The 21,707-nt window shown below is 38.0% G+C and overlaps 1 protein-coding gene across 11 annotated transcripts in view; it reads right to left on the reverse strand.

Moving 5' to 3' along the window:
- The window catches only part of foxp1b (forkhead box P1b), a 188,372-nt gene that overhangs the window by 128,541 nt on the left and 38,124 nt on the right, over window positions 1-21,707 (reverse strand). For 10 of the 11 annotated variants that reach the window (XR_015096313.1, XM_086087384.1, XM_086087381.1 and 7 more), the window contains one exon: window positions 7,249-7,320. The exons of the other annotated variant lie outside the window; for it this stretch is intronic. The gene's annotated coding sequence lies outside the window, so the exon portion shown is untranslated. The remainder of the gene's footprint in view (window positions 1-7,248; window positions 7,321-21,707) is intronic. 11 annotated transcript variants of the gene reach the window in all.

Consider the following 21,707-nt stretch of genomic DNA (forward strand, 5'->3'; position numbering starts at 1 on the left):
CCCTTCAAGGACTCCAAAAAGGGTGGGTACTCTGAGCTGCTGTTTGGTGCGTAGGCACAAACAACAGTCAGGACCCATCCCCCCACCCGAAGGCGGAGGGACGCTACCCTCTCGTCCACCGGGGTGAACCCCAACGTACAGGTGCCAAGCCGGGGGGCAATAAGTCTGCTCACACCTGCTCTGCGCCTCACACCAGTGGGCAACTCCAGAGTGGAAAAGAGTCCAGACCCAGACTGTACCAGAGCCCAAACTGTGTGTGGAGGTAAGTCTGACTATGTCTTGTCGGAACTTCTCTATTTCACACACCAGCTCAGGTTTGATTTGACTCTGACGGCCACCTGCAGACCCCTGCTGTGGAAGGTAAGCGGCGGTCCACCCATTGGGTCCGCATTCGATGCAAACACCACAAGGGATAACTATGTTTGTGAAGTTGTCCTTTGGGCATTCGTAGCAGGAAGATGGTGGCGAAACATGTCAGCCTCTTGTGTATATATATGTATATATATATATATATATATATATATATATATATGGTAAGTTGTTTTTTTTGCATATTATTGAAATCAATAGTGGGTTTTTAAATTGAATTAATTATTAGTTTACCACTAGATGGCGATAAAGATTACATACTGTGGCTTTAAAGTTACTATTAGTATTATTGCATTATAATCATTCTTATCATTGTCATTATTTAGCAGGTAAGACAATGAAAAGGATCTGCAGTATTGCTATGTTCCACTGATTGAATCTATCTCATACAAATATGTTCAGCTGCTGCTAGCCAGTTGATATTATCCATGTCTGAGTCAATACAGGTGTGACACTACAAGTGAAAGTGGTCTTCATGATACTGATAAGAAAATAAATTGAAGGAAATATTCTTCAAGATGACCATCTATACAACAAAAATGCAATTGATTCAACCGTTCAATAGATACAGGAGCGCCAAGTAATGCGGGAGAAAATAATAAGGTGTTGACAAACCATGTTCAACTGAAAAAAAAGAAAAAAAAAAGAGCAGATGTTGCTTATGCACCCCAAAAAATTTCCCCTTAAAATGTATTTTCATCAATGTATTTTTAAAGTCAAAACAATTCAACATTTGATCATTCTTTGTTTAAAAACAAAAAAGCAAAAACAAAAAAAAGGAAAATACATGCAGTTGGGGGTTAAGGTTCGACAAGGACAGCACAGCCAACAATTGCAGACAACCGGGTAGCCATTATTTTGCGCTACTATTGATGACGCAAGTTGCCCATTTCCAACGTTGCCCATTTCCAACGTTACATCATTATGTCAAATGTCAATTAATCAAAAGTCACATATTAGACTTCACTTTGTACATTTCGTGAACATTTGAAACAGAGGCAGCAGTAAATACAGTATATGCACACTAACCGTAGCTGACCTCAACAATGACAGGTGTCATGCTAACCGTGGCAAAAGTCCACTGGCCACCACCTAAGTCATCTTTTTCCTTATTTAATAGTCTTTGTACTTCTAATGATGTAATACTGAGATAAGATGGAATAACGCCAAGGTCCGAATCATAATGTGCAGTATATAATCAATTTGAATTCAGTCAATAGTTTGAGGTCACTAATAAACTCAGAATATTTATTTGTATATACCTAACAGACATTTTGTTTATTTTGATCTTTGGCTAAACTATGTCATGGCAATGATGCTCCTATCAGGCTGTTCAGCAAATCAATCAGTGTTAAATTTCCGGTTTTTGATCAAATATGCATGTTATTTTAACACTGTTATGATAAAAAGTTACACTGTCGGATACCATTTTCTTGAGTATTCAGGTGGATGTTGGGTGTAACCTGAATGGCACGACCTTGCGTGTTAAATTGACCACACCCTCATTGCCAGTAAGGGAGAAACTTTTCCAGTGCTCTGTTGACATTTCAATAGCAATACATCTAGGTATTCTCCCGACACGGAGAGTGTGGGTTCGATCCCAGGCCAGTGTGACTATGTCAAAGTATCCTCGAACAAGATACTGAACCCCCAGTTGCTCCTGATGCCGTGTCATCAGTAGTCAAAATCTAAAGCGCTTCAAGAGCCTTGTAAGAAAGAAAAACGTTATATAAATGAAGTACCAGAGTAAAGTGTCGTTTGAGTTAAATCTTCAACACTGATAAGGAATGCGGCCAGGTGAGTTGTTTGAAAAGCTACTCCACATCTTGTGGTCTCAATCAAAGACTTGAAGCAAGTTGTTGCTTTAGTTTTCACTCCATACAGCTTCCAAAGTGTCATGCATTTGCTATGCCTGTTAGGGTTTTACACAATGGCAGCCATGCTGAGAGAATAGATTAAGGTACTTAAAGTGCAGCAACAACACTGCAAGTGACAGAAGCGTTTCACTTTCTTGCCAGAATCACCCCCACGAGGCACTTTTGCTACAGTTGTTTATTATGTTCCAACCTAGGCATAAACGATTAAAGAGCTTTGTCGAATCAAAGTGTTATAAATGCATTGAAAAACAGACGGCTGTAAATGCCGCTGAATTAGAAGCTTACCAAGCCAAATACTAATACATGGCAATTTCAGTTTGACGCTGATATAAAGAAATTACATTTCAAAGCAGGCAGTAAACGCAACAAAGTAAATTAAACGGAGGTCTTAAACGTGCCCACAATCTTTGAATGGCTTTAACACTCATGTTGTTTATTTTTAAACAACTGATTTTTTTTAGCAATGCAATCAGAACGCTGTAAATCCACCAAGCATTTTTAAATGTTGTGTGCATTGTATACACTTACTGCATAATAAAAGCAATAACTTGGATTGCAGTTTACATATTTTTATGGAATACACATGCATCATTTTGTTGAGAATTGAGTTGACATGCAAAGACAAAACAAGGTATTGGGCCAATGTACACTGTAAATAAGATGAACAAAACAATTAAAACTGACAGCTTTATATGCATATGTCTTATATTTTTTTCATAGAAACAATTCTCATGAGGTCTCACTTACAGATTTAAGGTATTGTAATGTCACGCCCTACCTTGGTCCTATATCTTGCATTGCAGATTTTTAGGTTGGAAAAAAGTCCACCAACTCTGTTGTCTTGAACACAAACATTTGGTTGACACAAAAATGCATGGCTCAAAATTATTTATAAAATTTAAAAATATATATTTGTGGCACCCACAACCAATCTTTCGTGTTTCCGCACTAAGATGCTGCCCAGGATTTGTGGTCTCTTTAAAGCACTTGTACTTGCACTTAGAGCCTAATTTTTATTAGGGCCCGACCGATATGGATTTTTTTATGACCGATGCCGATACCGATATTTGGCGGATTACCGATTAATCGGTCGATTAATTTAAAAAATTTTTTTAATCATTTTTAAATACTGCAACAATAACTTTTTTCCGGAGCTTACAACAAATATATAAATTAAAGATAACCTTTGATTGTTTTACAATATTTTGTTCTCAGTATTTCATCTTAAAACAGAAGAATTTAGGTAAAAATTAAAAACATTAAGTCTAGATGGAATCGGGGGTCGACGCGCAACCCAAGGCTTTTTTTGATGCCACCTATTTTTTTGTTATCCTTTAAGTGTCTCTATTCAGAAACTGTCAGGTAACAAATTGAAATTTGCTCTGGAAAACATTGCATACTCCTAAATGTGACAGAACTGTCTGAATCACTTGGTCCTGACTATACTGTAGCACCCTGTTGACATTTTACGTCTTTACTGGGAAGGAGCGCAAGCGCTTTTCAAGGCAAAGGCAAGGTGAATCCCGTGAAGAAGCTAGAGCAGAATCCTTAACTCCACACTGCTTTCAGGCAGCTTGGTGCAGACTGGCTGGTCACAGATGAGCTTCAACAGGAGATGGAGAGATTCACAAAAAAAAATGGTCGGTGGCGGTGCTGACAAAGTCCTGGACTCAAAGTCTAAAGTAGACTTTGAATAGCTGCCTTTCCCCAAAGTCTGTCTCATCCCACATGTACAGCAAGCTAACTACAGAGTTGCCTGCTATAAGAGAGCAGATGAGGCAAGAATAAAGAGCCCCAAACCAAGAGAAGGAAGAAGAGAAGGAAGTGTTGGAACCCATCTGGACAATTGGACCCATCCTCCCTCCTTCACTTGTTGAGGTTCTGGCACAGAGCGGTTTTAGACGAGCAGGCAGCTTTTTATAACAGAGCTGATTCCGCCAATAATGACTTGCCAGTGGGAGAATAAGATGGCGAGTAAGAGCATACCTGTAATGATGAAGATGAAGAGTTGGAAATAGAAGAAATAGACTTAGATAATTTCTTAAGTGACAATGAGGAGCGTTTTTTGGCTTTTTTTATCATTAATTGAAAAACATAGTCAAGATGTTGTCAATTGTAATAAATGACTATTTCAATGAATTCCCCGTGTCATAATTGTATGGGAAAATGTATTACCTAAGTTACGTTATGCCACTACCTATATCAGATTTAGATTTTCCGGTTGGGTGCGCTAAAGGGTTAAAAAAAAGAAGCCTTTCAGACATTATTTCAGCTTGTTACCTGACAGATTCTGAATATAGACACTTAAAGGATAACAAAAAAAACAGGTGGTATCAAAAAAGCCGAGGTGTGTTTCCATATAGACTATTAAAGCTCTGTGAAATAAACTAAAATAAAAATAAATAAATCTATAAATGAGTTCATAAATACCTCGTCTTGTACTTGCTGCTGCCTTAAATTAGAGGTTGTTTATTGTGTAGGTAGAACAAACTAATACGTTGTAAATAGGGATTTGGGAAAGGTAACATTGTTCACACAAGTTTTTAATTTTCTACTCCACAACTTTCAAGAACAAAGAACTTTCAAGTGCAAAAGATGTAACATTTAAGTACATTTCTGCCGCATTCCCTCCTTCACAAAAAACACTTATTTAAAATGTAGATATAGTGCCCTTCTCATTAGTGCAATCAGAAGGTTTCAGTGCATGTAGTTTTGAATTGTAAACACGAGGTAACCTGTGAGGACAAACATTTGAAAAAAGTACAGTCCCTGACTCCTTTTAATATTTTTGAGCAATTTTCAATAAGAAAAAAAAACTTTCAAGTAGTGTAGTAGTCCCACACTTTGTGCCATCTGAAAACAACACACACACAGAGTCAAAAGTATGCTTTTAAGAGGAGAAACATGATGTGCATGGTTATTTGTTTTTTTAACTGATAGGCAAATGATAAAATTAAAGACTTCACTGCGGTATTAGGCTGACTGAGCCGAATCGAGCACATAAAAGACAAGCACTCCGTGGCTTCTACAGTGTCTAGTCATCATCATCATCATCTTCGTCATCATCTTCATCGTCATCATTATCATCATCATCTTCGTCATCATCTTAGTCATCATCATCATCATCTTCGTCATCATCTTCATCGTCATCAACATCATCATCATCATCATCATCATCTTCGTCATCATCTTCGTCATCATCATCATCATCATCATCATCATCATGTTATTCGTGCAACCTCCTTTGCACAATGCCATTTTATTTCAAGTGTTCTACTGTATTATTCTGTACTGTTATACTGTACTAAAGTTAAGCCACAGTGCCACACTATCGATTATCGCAGCACTTCATTTGAGTTCCGGTGTCGGTACCAGATGTGACCGGGCTGCCAGATTGTATCGGGGTCGCCTACCGATGATGTCACGCTACAGGATTGGCTGGAAATTGTCCGTTTACAATTGTTCAATAAAGCTATATGAAAAAAATCCGGTTTATGTCAAAACATTGGAAAGAAAATAATAACGATGTCATTCAAACAACAAAATGAATGGATTGAAATGGTCAAAATGAGAATATAAAAGCAGGCACACATGACAAAGATAGTTCTACTAAATCGATAGACATGTTGAGCCACTGTTAATTTGTAAACAAAACAAACTGTCCTGTTAGCTCTGTCAGCCAACTCCAGTAAAACAGGCCTCAGGCCTGGCAGTGTACTGTTGACTGTTGACTGAAGATTGAATTCCACTCCACAGCATAACAATCGGCTAAATTTGGGACGATTGTTGATTATTTTGAAAAGCGCTATGATTGGCCCATTATAATCAGCGGCCAATTAATCGGTCGGGCCCTAATTGTTATATAGCACTTTTCCACCATACAAGGCCCTCAAAGCGCTTTACATTTTGGACTACTCATTCACCTACTGATAACGCAGCATCAGTTCAACTGGGGGTCTTGCTTAAGGATACTTCCACATTCTCACAATGGCCTGAGATCGAACTGACAATCTCAAGGTTGCGAGACAACTACTCTGAGATTTGCCACTCCAGACTGAAAAGGGAGACAAATATAGGTTTATGTATTACCGCAAAGCAGAGCTTAGAGACTTGAACACGGGAATGTGACCTGTGTGACGACGAACCAGCACGCTGCATCGACGGCTGCTCGGGTTACTTCGGAACTTTATTTATTTATTTATCTATGCCGTACTACAATAAACTGCAAGTACACATTCACTACAGTAGGTGGCAGTAGTGGGGTTTCCATCCAATTGTTTAAATTTTATTAAGTGAACTTACTGAAAATGTGCAAAACGGACATGCGACTTATCTTAGCTTAGCTTGCTAGCTCCCTAGCAGGTAAATTAGCACCCAGGGAGCTAGCTAGGGAGCTCGCTAGCTAAAGCCAAACTTTGGCAGGATTTTGACATTCTGGACCTGGATTTGCCACCTCTGGACTTATGCCCGTTTTCATCTGTTCTTCTTTTGCAAAAATTGAGTATGAATTAGATTTTGTAATTCTTGATAAACAATAGCGTTTCTTTGCTGTTTTCCATCTAAAATTGCATTAATACTTGCTTCTTTAATTAATTCCAAAAATATTTCGATCAAAACGTGTGACGTGTATCCGGTCTTGCCAGCGTTTATTCGCAAAACCACAGTCAAAACTTGCATTTCCCTTTTTTCAATACGCTTCAAAATCCACCCCGTTCAAGCGTAAAAACTATTTTTGAGAATTTTGGGCCCTTTTTCAAATTTCCAGCGCTTCCATTCTGTGTTATTTTCACGTTTCTTGAAAATTCTAATAAAAAGAGATGGATGGAAGCCCACTTAGTGGCGCTCCCATTGCTAAAGAGTGCGCAAGTTGTACTAGGGCCTCTGACAATTGAGACTACTTATAGACACGGCAGAGAGTTTTGGGCGGGGACATTTTTTACTTCCTTGTAACAATTTTTTTTATTGAGAAGCGCCTTAGAATGAATTGAGGAACATTTCTTACCTTATTGAATAGCTTGCTTATTCAAAACAATCTTCTCTTCCGGAGTTGGCGAAACACTGAACGCACCCTCCGCTAAAAAGATGGAAACATAAGGTAAGAAATCATTTTCAACACAGCCAACAACTTGTTTCCTTTACTTATGATTGGTCACTTTAGGCATCTCCTTTTTTTTTAGTTCATTATAGTTGGGTTTCCATCCACCCGAAAAAGGGCCCAAAACAGGAAACAGGTTTTGCGAAAAACCGCTGGCGAGACCGGATACACGTCACACGTACGTTTGTAATCCCAAAGCAATGTCGGACAATAAATTAAGGTATGTTTGGGGGGACGACGAAACAGAAATCTTTTTGGAATTAATTAAAGAAGCGAATATTAATGCGATTTTAGATGGAAAACAGCATAGAAAAGCTTCGGTTTATTAAGAATTACAAAAGCAAACTCATCTTCTTCTTCTTTTTCTAAATCACTGTCGGATCACATCTCTATGGTGAGAGTCCCCTCTCAATATTCGCAAAAGAAGAACAGATGGAAACGGGCATAAGTCGCAATGGATGGAAACCTGACTTATGTTGAACCTCCTGTAAAGCTAAACATCACCTTGTACAAATCCTTGCATTTCAACCAAACTACAACTGCATGCATTGATGCTGACAAATTAAAAACTGTGTTGGTAATCTGATAAAGAAACGTCATATTTCTCCGAGAAATACCCAACCCTTAGTGGGTAATGCATGCGCGAGACTTTCCCAACTGAGCACTCAACCCAAGAGGGGGGGGGGGGGGGGGATACTGACGGAAACAAAATTGTATTTTTATGGAAAACTTAAAAGTCACTGTGGGTTAAGATATCGGGTGCATTTGAATAAAAGCATTAAAGCGTAACCAAATATGGAGGGATGGGGAAAAGAAACTCACAATCCTGCACCCTCCCTATTTTGTCATACATTTGGCATTCAAAACTGCGACCAAGAATGTGTTATTTATCTAAAATAGACGTTTGAGGAAAAAACACACACCAACAAAGCATCTATTACACAAAGTCCAAAACAGGTTGGATGGGAGTACATCAGACAGATTGAACAATAACACAACCTGGATCATTCCAACTCAAACCCCCTATTATTGTGATGAATTATACTTCAATTAGCACATAATCAGCTGAATCGTAAATCAATGCGCAAGTGGTGACAAATGAAATGAGTTCATCTCAAGCTTCCAACTACTAAACGCCATTAATTCCCATCACCTGAAAGAGCCCTGTGAGCTAAATGCATTTACATAATACATAATATAAATTTAGAAACGTGTTCCATCATTGCGCTGAAAGCAAATTGGTATTTGCTTCAAACAAATGAGCAACAACTGGATCCCGATGGCAAGCCTGCGCTCTTTGTACTGCAACGACAACAGCGTCAAACCTAATAAGACGAAAGATAATTGCCTCAATTTCAAACGGTAAAAGGCTGTAATGTTACCATTTAGATCGGTAGGGGAGCAGGTAGCGCGGGGTGAGGATAAACAAGTGGATGTGGCGTCAGGACATCACGCGATCCCACACAAAAAATGGAGGCAATGGAACAAATTATTGTTGAGATCATTATCCTCCCAGGTGGTTTAGCTGAATGCTCTGTTAGACAAATACATTACTAATATCAATCAAAGGAACACATTAAGATGTTGTTAAGGCACATTCAAAATGTAAAATATCAAATACAACCTGCGTGTGCAAAAAGGTTGTTTTGCTTATTTTTCAGATAATAGAGCTAAAGCATTGTGGTTTTGTGTTATGTTGCCACGTTTTTTTTTTTTTTAGAGAAACTAAATGGGTTAACCGTGTCACAACGACAGTAGGTGCACGCACGTTCATTAAACCCACAAATGTGTGGAGGACTTTCCTCTTGCACAATACAGTACACTCTCTCGCACCCCAGATTTATCATCAATGGGAAAGGCTTTGTTGAAAGGTCATATGCTCGTATGTATTGATACCCCTCCGTAGAAATGTACCCAACCCCAACAATGGGCTCAAGGTCCTCTAATGGACAAGCTCTCATCACGTTTCACACTGTGGAGATAAAAAGATGAGAGCTCATGAATATTTACATTAAGTAAGATATTCCATTAATTTCTCTAAGCACTCTTGATACTGTCTGCAGTGGCTCGTTAATGAACTTCGCACATCGCCATCATATTAATTCATGCTAAAATCAATAGCCCCTTTTACGGCCATTTCGCTCCAGAAGTGGGCCGCCCATGATAAACCTCACTATTCTGTATGAACAGTCAAGAAATGATCGGAATATAAATAGGACAACAGCAGAGAAGACGGTAACACTCATGGCAGCATTTTTGTTAACGGTTACTGGATACATAAATGTCAGGTGGAGTTGTATAAATGTCCGAAACACACGCTATGATGTTCAGATGTCCACCAATTCGAAACTGCTTTTGTAAAGCAATGTTAAGCTTATGTATGAACATTGCGTTAAAATCAAAGTAACACTGATCTAGGGCTGTCACTATCAAATTGGTTTTGAATCGATTATCCTATCGATTTTTCCATCCAAATAAAGAAGTGTTGAAATGTCAATGTGGAGTAAGCAGTTTTCGTCTTTCGAACCTACAGCGAAGTGGTTCGAACGTGTTGATATTTTTAAGTAATTTGAACTTTTTTCCCATACTGCCAACTGGTTCGAAATTGCTGATTTTCTATAGAGAATGTTTACTTAGTCATTTTCACTGTTGGTAAACTTCATCCTGTCCACCTGTAAAGTGGCGGTTGTGCACAATTTTTCACGTGCAACTCAATACTCCGTGGCATTGTGGGAAAAATGGAATGTTTTTAGCACTCAGCCAACATGTTCAAACAACTTTATCCATATGTTAATACGTTAGAACCAGTTTACAGTATGTTTGAACAACGTTATCAATATGTTCAATTGACCTTACCAATGTTTCTTCGACTTCACCAAAATGTTTTAAAAAATTTACAGTACGTTTGAACGACATAGCCCGGTCGAATCCACATTGGCAGTTCAATGCTTCCATATCAAAGAATCAAGTAATCCGATTCAAAGTCCAGCTGAATGCACAGAACATAGAACCTTCTGAAACTTTGAAGAGCAGCATTAAATGAGGAGAGATGTGACCAGTGCCAATATTTTTTTTTCCTGCTGATCTGAACCTCTTAACTTGACCCATTTAGCAATTGTCCGCAATAAGAAGATGATATTTTGGCTATAATTAATTTTCTTCATTATTTTATATGTGCCGTTTTTGCCACTTGCTGTCGACTGGAATTGACATCACGCACGCTAAGGGCTCAGGTAGCGACCAATCGTGGCTCAATTTGCTAATGTCACATGACCAAACCCCCAAAACAGGTGAGTCATAATTGGACGCTACCTATTTCCTGAGCACCTGTGGTGTCATTTTCAGTCAACAGCAAGTGGCAAAATGTGTTTTTCAGGTATTAATTGCTCGGACTGGGTTTAAAAAAAATAGAATAATTGAATGGATTTTCCTTTTCATAAAACCATGAATCCATTATTTTCTATTTTAACAGTTTTTCCAAAAATTCTTATGAAAATAAAATTTTAAAGGCCAAATTTTTAAAATCTTAGTTTTCTTGAAATTTACTGTTCACATGAATTGAAAAGTATTTTTCTTACATTTATGAAAACACTAACTTATTGCACTTTTAGACAATTCAGAATATTTTTAATTTATATTTACAATGATTAAATTAGAATTATGAAAATATTTTCATCTCATCCATGATTTCAATGATGGTGTAACACTTAAGTGATTATAACACGTGTTTAAATTTTACTTTGAAATTTAATATTTGTGGAGTTTTTATCATGTCCATGACATTTAAGAAGAATTTATGTTCCATAATTGATATCAGATTGAAGTGAAGTGAATCGGGAAAAATCATAATCGAATCGAACCGGACTTTTGTGAATCGAAATCGAATCGATTGAGGAAATTAGAATCGATACCCGGCCCTATTAATTGTACATGAAGAATAATGAAGTTCTCAAATTAATTCGAGACTAAATATCTACAAATATATTTGTATTGCTGAAAATGACTAAATGAGTTAAGTATCCCTTTAAACATGCCACAGGGAGGTAGGAGGAGCTATGGGTGGAGACACATTAGGTGAGGAGACCGTGAGTGACAAATTGCGGGGTCAGAGAGAGTACCAGACAACAGAGAGTCCAAGTGAAACCTCTGGAAAACAAACATGGTATTTGGTTTCAAAGACAAGGGGGGAAACATGCATTCCATTGTTGAAGCCAATTATCAATGGAAAATAATAACAACAGATGGAACCAGAGAAGCCAACTTGCGCAGAAGCGCAGATGATGAAATGTGAGAGTGGGGGTTGTTGCACAAAACACACACATGTACACACACCAGATGTGAATTTGCACAAGGACAGTTTAATATATGCACTGCTCTATGGCCGCCACTTGTGCCGCACAGCTTTTGCGTCAGACAATGGCATGGCTAGCACCTTAATTTGTGTTCATAAAGATGGTGTCTGTCGGTGGTCACTGCAAGAATTGCGTGTGTACTTTATTTGTTGCTACAAGTGTCTACAATAGTTAAAGAGGAAGTCAACCCAAAAATTGTGTTTAAAATATCATGTTCTATGCAGAATTGCAGCCCAACTTGACTTAAGACAGTATTCTGATTCATATCGTGTCTGCGGAATATGAGTTAAACAGCAAAATCCATTCATTTTTTTCTATTTCTATTTTGCCACGAGCTTTCGACTGAAAATGACCACAGTTGCTCAGGGCTTAGCTAACAACCAATCACAGCTAAGCTTGCAAATGGAAAAAAAATTCTGAAAACAAGTGAGCCGTGATTGGTCGTTACCTGAGCAGCTGTGATGTCATTTTCAGTCGACAAAAAGTAGCAAAATGGCCGCCCCCTGAAATGCATAAAAACGTATGGACTGCTTAATTCATATTCCACCAATGCAATATTAATCAGAATATCGTGTTTAGACTAGTAAGGCTGCATACAACATATTACTGTAAGGACATTTTTTTAGTTGAATCCTCTTGAATAGGGGTGTCAGGCAATTAATTTTTTTTTAATCATAATTAATCGCATGACTTCAAAAGTTAACTCACGATTAATCGCAAATTTTATATGTCCTAAACGTACAATAAAATGTACAATAAAATATGTTTTGAAAGTTGTCATACTCTAGTAAACATAGAAATGGAAAAATATGTTAAACTAATAGAAATATGGCTGCATCATTTAGTCTTTGATAGTCATTTCATAAAAAATCATAAAATTGAGTTAAAAGTAAAAAGATGTACTGTACTGTAAAAAAAACGAGTGTGATATTGATTTGAGGTCATTTTTCTGCCACTAGGTGGCATAATTGCATTTGTAAGACGGTGGTGACAGCTCAGTGCATTTTTATTTTCATAGTAAGAGCTATCTCATCTTTAACATTAAGTAACTTTTAAATAGCAAAATAACACTTGATCCCAGTCTCCACAAATATATGCATTACTATTAAATGTATTACTGCTAAATTTTGACGTGACTGGAATTCCCCCAGTAAGGGGAGGTCATTAATCGCACGTTAAAAAAAAATTAGTGGCGTTAAAGGAACTTTAAATTCACTCAAAATGAACGCACTGGTTTTGACACCCCTACTCTTGAAAAACTTGAATAACCTACAATTGTTTGTGTTTTTTTGTTATTGGTCACCATAATGGTTTGCTGTCACGGAGTCAGTGATGTAGAATGATGATTGAGTAGTGATGAATGGTTCATTGATAGAATTAATGGTGTTTGTTAGCCCTTGGCAGGTATGCGCTAAATTGAGCGCCATTGAAATGTGTCCTGGAATTCATTTTATTTTCCAAATCCATAACTTGTGCCACATCAATTCAACTGAGTTTTTCACGAGGGCATCACAGACAGGAAGATGCAAAGGAGGCAGACCTCAAGACTGACAGGCAGAAGAGGTGGTTTTAAGCCAAAACAAAATGAATTCTCTATGTCTTGTCAAGTGGGAGAGACGTCTGCAGATACTACGATAAAAGATATGCTCCCTTCCAAAAGAAAAGAAAGGTTTTCATTTCATTAACTTCAGTCTAAAGCATAATTATCTCCCTATAGGCCTTAATCACCAATAGGAGTATCGGGGAGGGGGGGGGGGGGGGGGGCAATATTTCTACTTCAGTCATTAAAGCTTTTTTTTGTTCTTTTTCTGCCTCAAATATGTTTAAGAGGAGTTCATCAAATAATGAAAGAATGCATGGGGGTGCAAGCACAGTCAGTTTCAGTGTGACAGAGAGTAAAAGGTTGTGTACAGAGCATGGAATCTTTTATACAACGGCGTATTAGGGCCACGTATAAATATATATATATATTTTAGAGGCTGGGGACAAAAAAAAAATCGTAAATTTGCCACTTTATAAAGTCACAAATTTGCGACGTCATTAAGTGGCAAATTTGCGAGAAAAAAACTTGTCAATTTGCAACTTTATAAAGTGGCAGATTTTCTACTTTATAAAGTGGCAAATTTGTGACTTTATAAAGTGGCATATTTGCGAGAAAAACCCTCAGAAACTTAAGAAATACATGTAGCGTACTACTATGTAACTACTATGTTTGCGCTAATACTTTTCCTTCAGGTTTTCAAATAAGGAGATTTCTTTAGCAGAGTTTAACCATACGATGTTCAACATTCGCTCTTTGAAGCGTTGGGTACGGCCAGCGACAAAGACGCCTCCTCGCTTTCCACACTCTGAGGATCAAGCATTTAAGTTAATTTGTTAAAATGTATATTTATTTGTACATTTATGTTTCCAGTAGCAGTGTTCCATATCATACCTTCTACGATATTACCGGTGTATTTTTGGGGGGTGATAAAAATGTGAAATATTGCGAAATTGACGTGATGGCGTAATGCGTAACATCATACGTTAGGGGTGTGAATTGCCTAGTACATGGCGATTCGATTCGTATCACGATTCATAGGTCACGATTCGATTCGATGCCGATTAATCCCGATACGAATCTATAAATTGATTATTGCGATTTTTTTGTGATTTTTTTTTTACTCAAATTTAGAAAATACTAATCAGTAAAGTTGTAAATATACACTGTAAGATTTGTATGAAAATGTATGTATGTGAAAATTCAGGCTTCTAACTGAGCCACTGCATTTAACAAACAGGTTGCAGTCTGTTTCATGTTTGAACAGCACTGAAATCAAATATTAAGGCTTAATGTTGTCCCATTAATATAACATTCTTCCATGCTTAATGTGTGAATCCTAACCCTAAGTAAGACGTTTTGTTGAATATTCCCATAAAAAATCGATTCGGCCGCATATTGAATCGATTCAAGAATTGCGCGTTGTGTTATCGCGATATATTGGCAAAATCGTTTTTTTCTAACAACCCTAACATACGTCTTCATGTCTATTTGGACGTACATGCGTTGCTCGCTGCTTGGAGCGTGTGAGGCTGTGAGCTGCAGCCAGTTCTGCTACCTTCGTCGTGTGGAGGCTGTTTGGTTACAAGAGGTCAGATATGATGCAAAAAATACAATCGTTTGCAAATTGTGCAGGACAACTGTTGTCGTTAAAGTTAAGAGGATGTGCAGGCTAAAGACACGCGACGAGGACATGTGAAACAGCTCGTGTTGTTTGGCGTGAACAAAAGTTCATTGGAGCACTCTTGATTAGACGTACTCCTTTTGAAAAAAAAAAAAACAGACGGTGGTAGGAGAATACTGAAGCGGTCGCGTACTAATTGGCCAAGATAAACAATCCACATTGGTTATTTTACTGTGACCGGTAACTCGCCTCATAGTTTACGTGACTTTGTGATGCTAACCAGCCGCTAAGCTAACATGCTCTTGACGAGACGGTGTGCGCGTTACTGTTGCGCAGCGGCAAAAACATGCACTTTTTTTGCCTCTATAACATGAGGCTCAACCACAAAGGAGAAAATAATGGGACTTTCTTGACTTGTGCAATTTGCCACTGGCTTCTAAAGATTTGTTTTCTTTGTATTTATTAAGTAAATGTGCTTTATGTGCTTTCAGCAGTTATGTTACAATTAGACCCCGCAGGGTTAACACTGCCTGCCCTGTTTTTATTTCCATTTCATTCCATTATGGTTGCTATATTTGCACTTTGTTTCAAATAGTTATGGAAAAAAGGTGTCTTAAATATTGTGCTGCAAATCTATTGTTCAGTAATTATTATCAATATCATCAAAAATATCGTCACCGCAAATTTCTTTGAAATATCGTGATATAATTTTTTGACCATATCACCCACCCCTAGTTTCCAGAATTATTATTTACACATTCATACTTTTTGGTATTTTTTTTTTTTTTGAACAAGTAGCTAAGTTGATGTATCAAACCTGCTGCTCTTCGTCATTCACTTGCATTTACCTTAAGTATGCTAGCTTCTGATTGGGTTAGTAATCGTCAGCTGATAGGGGAACAGGAAGTGTTGCCGCTCTAGCTGCCGTGTATGACGAGTAAAGTTTAAATTAACAATAAATCCGTCTCCATCCTGCCTTTTCATTTTATAAACAGTGTCCCATTAACCACCAACGAATCCTCACATTAGACTATAGCTGCATGTATTTGTCGTAGGTTTCAAAAAAAATTCTTGAAAATGTGGGACTTTATTAAAGAGTGTTTTTTATTATAATTTTGATTTAATAATAATATTATTTTTTTTATAATACCCCAACTCCCTCTAAAAAATATACGTGGCCCTAATACGCCGTCGTACTTCTGCCTTTAGGTATTTACATTATTATTATTATTTTTTTACTGTTACTCAATACCTTCAAATGACAGCACAAGACAATTTAACACAGAAAAAAACCATTTGAAACAAATGTCAAGATTTAATTAGCTTTTGAGAAATAATTGCCATTAGAAAATCCCATCAAGTAAGGTTGAGGCATTTTTCTGGGGGGAAAAAAATCTTATTTTTGGACAATGAGGAGACAAAAGGTTTTCAAACAGGAACTGACAGGCCATCAGCCATTTTAGTGCACTGACACCGAGGTCGAGTTAATTAGACTATTGTCATTTTAATCAGGGCAGCTCAGTGGCCATCACTTCCTAAAAGAGCCAGAGGACTTAAAACGGCTGAGGGATTGTTGGGTATGTGTGCGAGTGTATGTGCTTGTGTGTGTTGGGCATGCCATGTCACCAATTTATGGGTTATGGAGTACGGTCTGGCTTTCTCACATGCTTAGAACATTAATGAGCTGGAGACACACCAAGGAAACAAAGGAACCCGGATGATCACCAGGGGAACTGCTCGCCTCTGCTCGACTCATGTCTCTGTTCATTTGAAAATAATTTTTGTATCAAATATTTGAAATGATTTGCTTCTCCCTGACTATCACAGTTTAAATTGGAAGTCGTCCATGTCTATATAATTTCCTGTCTCATAACAGAGTAACAGATTCAGTTTCTGTTTTTGAATACAGTTTAGAAGTAGTTCTGTTAATTCATGGTTTTAAAAATTTATCATCAATATTTGACAAGGATGTAATATTAATCTGTACAGAAATTATCGTTTTTAAATAATTGATTATCTATATTAATAATTAAGCATGGGAATGCTAAACGAAGATGAGTAAAAAAAATGGACATATTGTTAATGAAGGGAATATATATATATATATATACATGATATGTTTTATCAGTGTATAAACCTTAAGTGTTTAAATTTGAATATTTAGATATGTCATGAGTTATCGCTGCTGAGTGTTCAATGATTTTGGTGCCTTAATTGCTTACAGAATTAAGTGATTTTTTTTATTGTTAGTGTATTTATTTATTATAGTGTAATTTATTAGAAAATCACCAAAATGGGTCACTTATTTATTTTTCTAGAAATGTGCTTTACTTGTCATCTTTTCAAAATTTGTTTATATACCGAACCAAAATGTGACGTGAGCGTACCGTTACACCACAAGTAATCAGAGTGGAATTAAAACCTTTTTCTTTTTTTTTAACTAAAGAGAGAGACACGCATTTAAAAACAGAAGTCTGTAGCCTAAATATTTTAGCAGTAGGCTTAGGTCCAGCTGATAACAGATATTTTTTATTAAAGGTAAACAATTTTAAAATTGACCCACACACCGTTTTTTGTCTTTTGAAGAGTACTGGAAAAACTGGAAAATTGATCTTGAAAGTCCTTAACATCTTATGGACACAAGAATGGTGACAAATTGTAATAATTGTGTGTAAAATGTTTCAAAGTCATCATCTGTTTTTGTACAGTGTGTTTCTAGGTCACAACACTGTCATGTAAGTAACGTGGTAGCTGTATATTGTACAACAGCCGGAGCAGTTGCTACATGCCAATTTTGTTAAGCACTATAAAAGTGGCACCATTTTTGGCCATTTGAAGTGGCATAGGCCTACTTGCTGTTACGTTCATATTATGATCTCATACACATTGCCAGTATCATTGTTGCTGCCTTTTTGTTTTTTGCTACCCGAGCTCAGAGCAACAAACGGACCTGTATGCAAATACTAAAAGCCGTAATACATTACATTACTTGTGTGGACATTTGAATATTCAAATTGTGTGTTTCAGAAATCGACATTACCATTTAAATTTCCATCTATGTAATACAATAAATGTGGACAGTTTTGTTTTCCACATGAAAATGTTGCAGCGTACACACACGCTGGGACACTTTGTGGCTTGGCTAAATATGTTATCACCCACATGCATGCTACTTCAAAAATGACACAGCGGAGAAGCCAAATTTACATTTACAAGTGTTGCTTAGCATTATTAGCGTCTGTAAAACTTCATCCATGCTTTAATGGAAAGTTATTTTTGAGAACAGCAAGCCTCGGGATAATAGTTCAATTACACCCACGGAGATCAACATTATCGAAGTGGTCAATAGTGTATATGTAGGGTAACAATCAATGATTCATGTTCATTCAAAAAAAAGAGTTCCTGCATAGCAACAGGACTACAAAGGATGAAATTGTGTGTGGCTGAAAAAGTGTCATATGGGTTAAAAAATAATAATAATAATCAGGTCATGCAATTTGTAGTCGGCCAAAGTGAGAGGGCTTTGCCACAAAAATCCAGTAATATGACTCTTCATGAATAGGATATTGTTGCAGCGACTCAAAAGCGATCTATTCAAATTCAAAGCTAAGGTGACAAAAGAGGAAGGAGCATGGAAAAATGCAACATTTGAGTCTACCTTGGCAAATGAGACAGTATTAATGTGTGGAAGCGTGCATGATGTACCGATGACTCTTTCGTTCATTCCACTCACTCAACTCTGCATTAAGAGATTAAAAGAAATTGCCTTTTGTGGTACAGTGCTCCATTTAAAGTTGAATTTCTGGTACCGAGCAACCAATGCAGATAGGCCACTTGCAAATGACGTGCGGACAGTAAGATCTGATTTGATCAACAAATTGGATTTGCCTGCGCTATTATGGAAAATTAACTTTTTGCTTGTACACAAATAGTTGAGTGCCTGCCCACTCATCAAGTGTGAAATTACATAATAAAAAAAAATCTTTTGTGGGCTGCCTCTGGAAAATATGTGTTTGCGTGTGTGTTGGGGGCAGGGGGGGTTCTGTCTTGAAAGTTGTGCCACATACATATCTGCACCGAAATTGACAAGTGGCAGTTTGAGGAAGACGTATTTTAACTTAGTGAGGGACTGCATTCTCTTAAGTAGCCCCCGAGTTGGGACACAAGTTGGGACGTGTTTTAAACATAAATAAAAACAAAACTACAATGATTTTCAAATCATGTTCAACCTATATTTAATTGAATACACTACAAAGACAAGATACATAATGTTCAAACTGATAAACTTGAATGTTTTTAGCAAATAATCATTAAGTTAGAATTTTAGGACTACAACGTGTTCCAAAAACGCTGGGACAGTTGGCAAAAAAGATAGAGAAAGTTGAGGAGTGTTCATCAAACACCTGTTTGGAACATCTCACAGGTGAATAGGCTAACTGGGAACAGGTGTGGGTCCAATGATTTGTTATAATAGGAACTTCCCTGAATTTCTCAATCGTTCACAAGCAAAGATGGGACGGGGTTCACCTCTGTGGACAAGTATGTGACAAAATAGTCAAACGGTTTAAGAAAAATGATCCTCAACGTACAATTGCAAAGAATTTAGGGTTTTTATCATCTATGGTCCAAAATATCATCAAAGGAAAACCAACATTGAATGCCCGTAACCTTCGATCCCTCTGGCGGCACTGCATCAAAAACCCACATCAATGTGTAAAGGATATCAAAACATGGGTTCAGGAACACTCCAGAAACCAATGTCAGTAAATACAGTTTGGCGTAACTTAAAATTCTACTATGCAAAGCAAAAGATATTTATCAGCAACACCCAGAAACGCCGCAGACTTCTCTGGGCTGATGCAAAGAGGAAAAGTGTTCTGTGGTCTGACGAGTCCACATCTAAATAGATTTTGGAAATTGTGGACCTTGTGTTCTCCAGGCCAAAGAGGAAAATAATCATCCGGACTGTTCTGGATGCAAAGTTCAAAAGCCAGCATCTGTGATGGTATGGACTGTTAGTGCCAATGGCATTGGTAACATGCCATCGGCACTAGAGGTTTTGGAGAAACATTTGCTGTCATTTAAGCAATGTTTTTTTATGGACACCCCTGCTTATTTCAGCAAGACAACCCCAAACCACATTCTGTGTGGCTTCGTAGTAAGAGAGTTCAGGTGCTAGAATGGCCTGCCTGCAGTCCAGACCTGTCTCTCATTGAAAATGTTGCAGCCATAAAATTTTAATTTAATAATTATTTGTTAAAAACAATCAAGTTTTTCATTTTGAAAGTAGCTTGACAGTAGCGTCATTGCAAGTCTTTTTGCAGGCCTACCAAATGCAAGGTTCCGGAGACGGCACAAACTTGCTTCTATAACAGAAAACAAATGATCTACTGTCAATAACGGGCTAGATCATGTCAAATGAAGTTTTCTTGTATAAGTGCAGAACACGTTTGCACTCACAGTTTACTGAAATGGACATTGCCTGTGGCCTTGTCTCATTAGAAACCTACCTGTCACATGGTTGATATGGGCGCTCTTTGAAAACAGTGTGTGCGCATGCGATCAGAGCTAAAAAAGAAAGCTCTCCAGATGACAAAGCGACTTGAAGTGTCAAAGCGGCATACAAAAGCAGACTTGTCCTTTTCCAGACAGGAAGCTTGAAGCAGCGAAGAGGCTGCCTCGCCTCATCATAGCAACAATGTCTGATAGTGTGCACGACTCCACGCTGTTTGGATTTCAGCCTGTGTGACACATCTGTTGCTTGTCATATTTGTTGTGTTTTTGTGCGCTCTGGCTGAGTGCAACCTTGGCAAATGCTCGATCTGTGTATACAATCATCAATGCATTTACAAACGGGCCAGCGTGGAAGGCTGTCCAGTTCAGCAGCTGCCGTTGCTTCATTATGTAAAAAATACAATCTATCATTAACTCAGTCACTCCCAGCCATTTTCACTGAAGCAACCCCCTTCGCTCCCGGCTGGTTTACTGGATTTTGACTGATTTTGCAAGGCCTAGAGAATATTGTGTTTTATTGCTATATGGAACCTACCAAAAGAAAGATTAGAGTCTCTTTTTTTCAGGGCTGTACCCTAGCGCTGCCACGGCCTGGGGGGCCCTGGAGGGCTGTGCTTGCCCTGTCTGGCCGAGGCCGCTCTTTGGTGGGGGTTCTCATGCATGCCAGATCCGCCACACCAGCATCTACTGAAATTAAAATAGAATATGTTTCTCCCACTGGTCGCTGAATCAGAGGAGGCTGGTGTCTGTGGATCTCACTCTGCTTCATCTATCTTCCTATCTTTCTTTAGTTTTTCCTCTGGTCTCTTGAGGTCTCCCTAATCTGTTGGAATTTAGAGGATTCTGGGGTTGGTGAAAGATTCTGGTTTTGTAACCCTGCGGGTGGTAGGTGGTGTCTGGTTGGTGCTGGATTTCACTTTGTTTCATCGTACTTTCCTTTGATCCTTCCTCTGGTCTCCTGACAACTTCACGACTCTGGTGGGACTTTGAAGTATCCAGTTAAGGTGAAGGGTATGGGATTTTTAATAGGTTTCAGGTGAATTAAAGAGCACAAACCACACGCATGAACACACGCGCACGAGCACACACACACACACACACACACACACAAAGAGAGCAATGATGATGACATGTTGAATCGGTAAGACTGCCGAATGAACAATACTGAGCTCTCAAAAAAAAGAAGAAAAAGGAAACAGTCCTTGTAGAGTGACTGCGACGACCTCTTCAGGTCAGAGGCTGTATCAAATCCTTTGGTATGCTCGAGTATAAAAAACAAAACAAAAAAACACATAAATATGGTTTTGGGACCATGGCAATATTTAAAATAGAACGT

Source organism: Leptonotus elevatus, chromosome 10 (genome assembly GCF_054856555.1).
Source record: "Leptonotus elevatus isolate MCC_2025b chromosome 10, RoL_Lele_1.0, whole genome shotgun sequence".
Taxonomy (NCBI): Eukaryota; Metazoa; Chordata; class Actinopteri; order Syngnathiformes; family Syngnathidae; genus Leptonotus; species Leptonotus elevatus.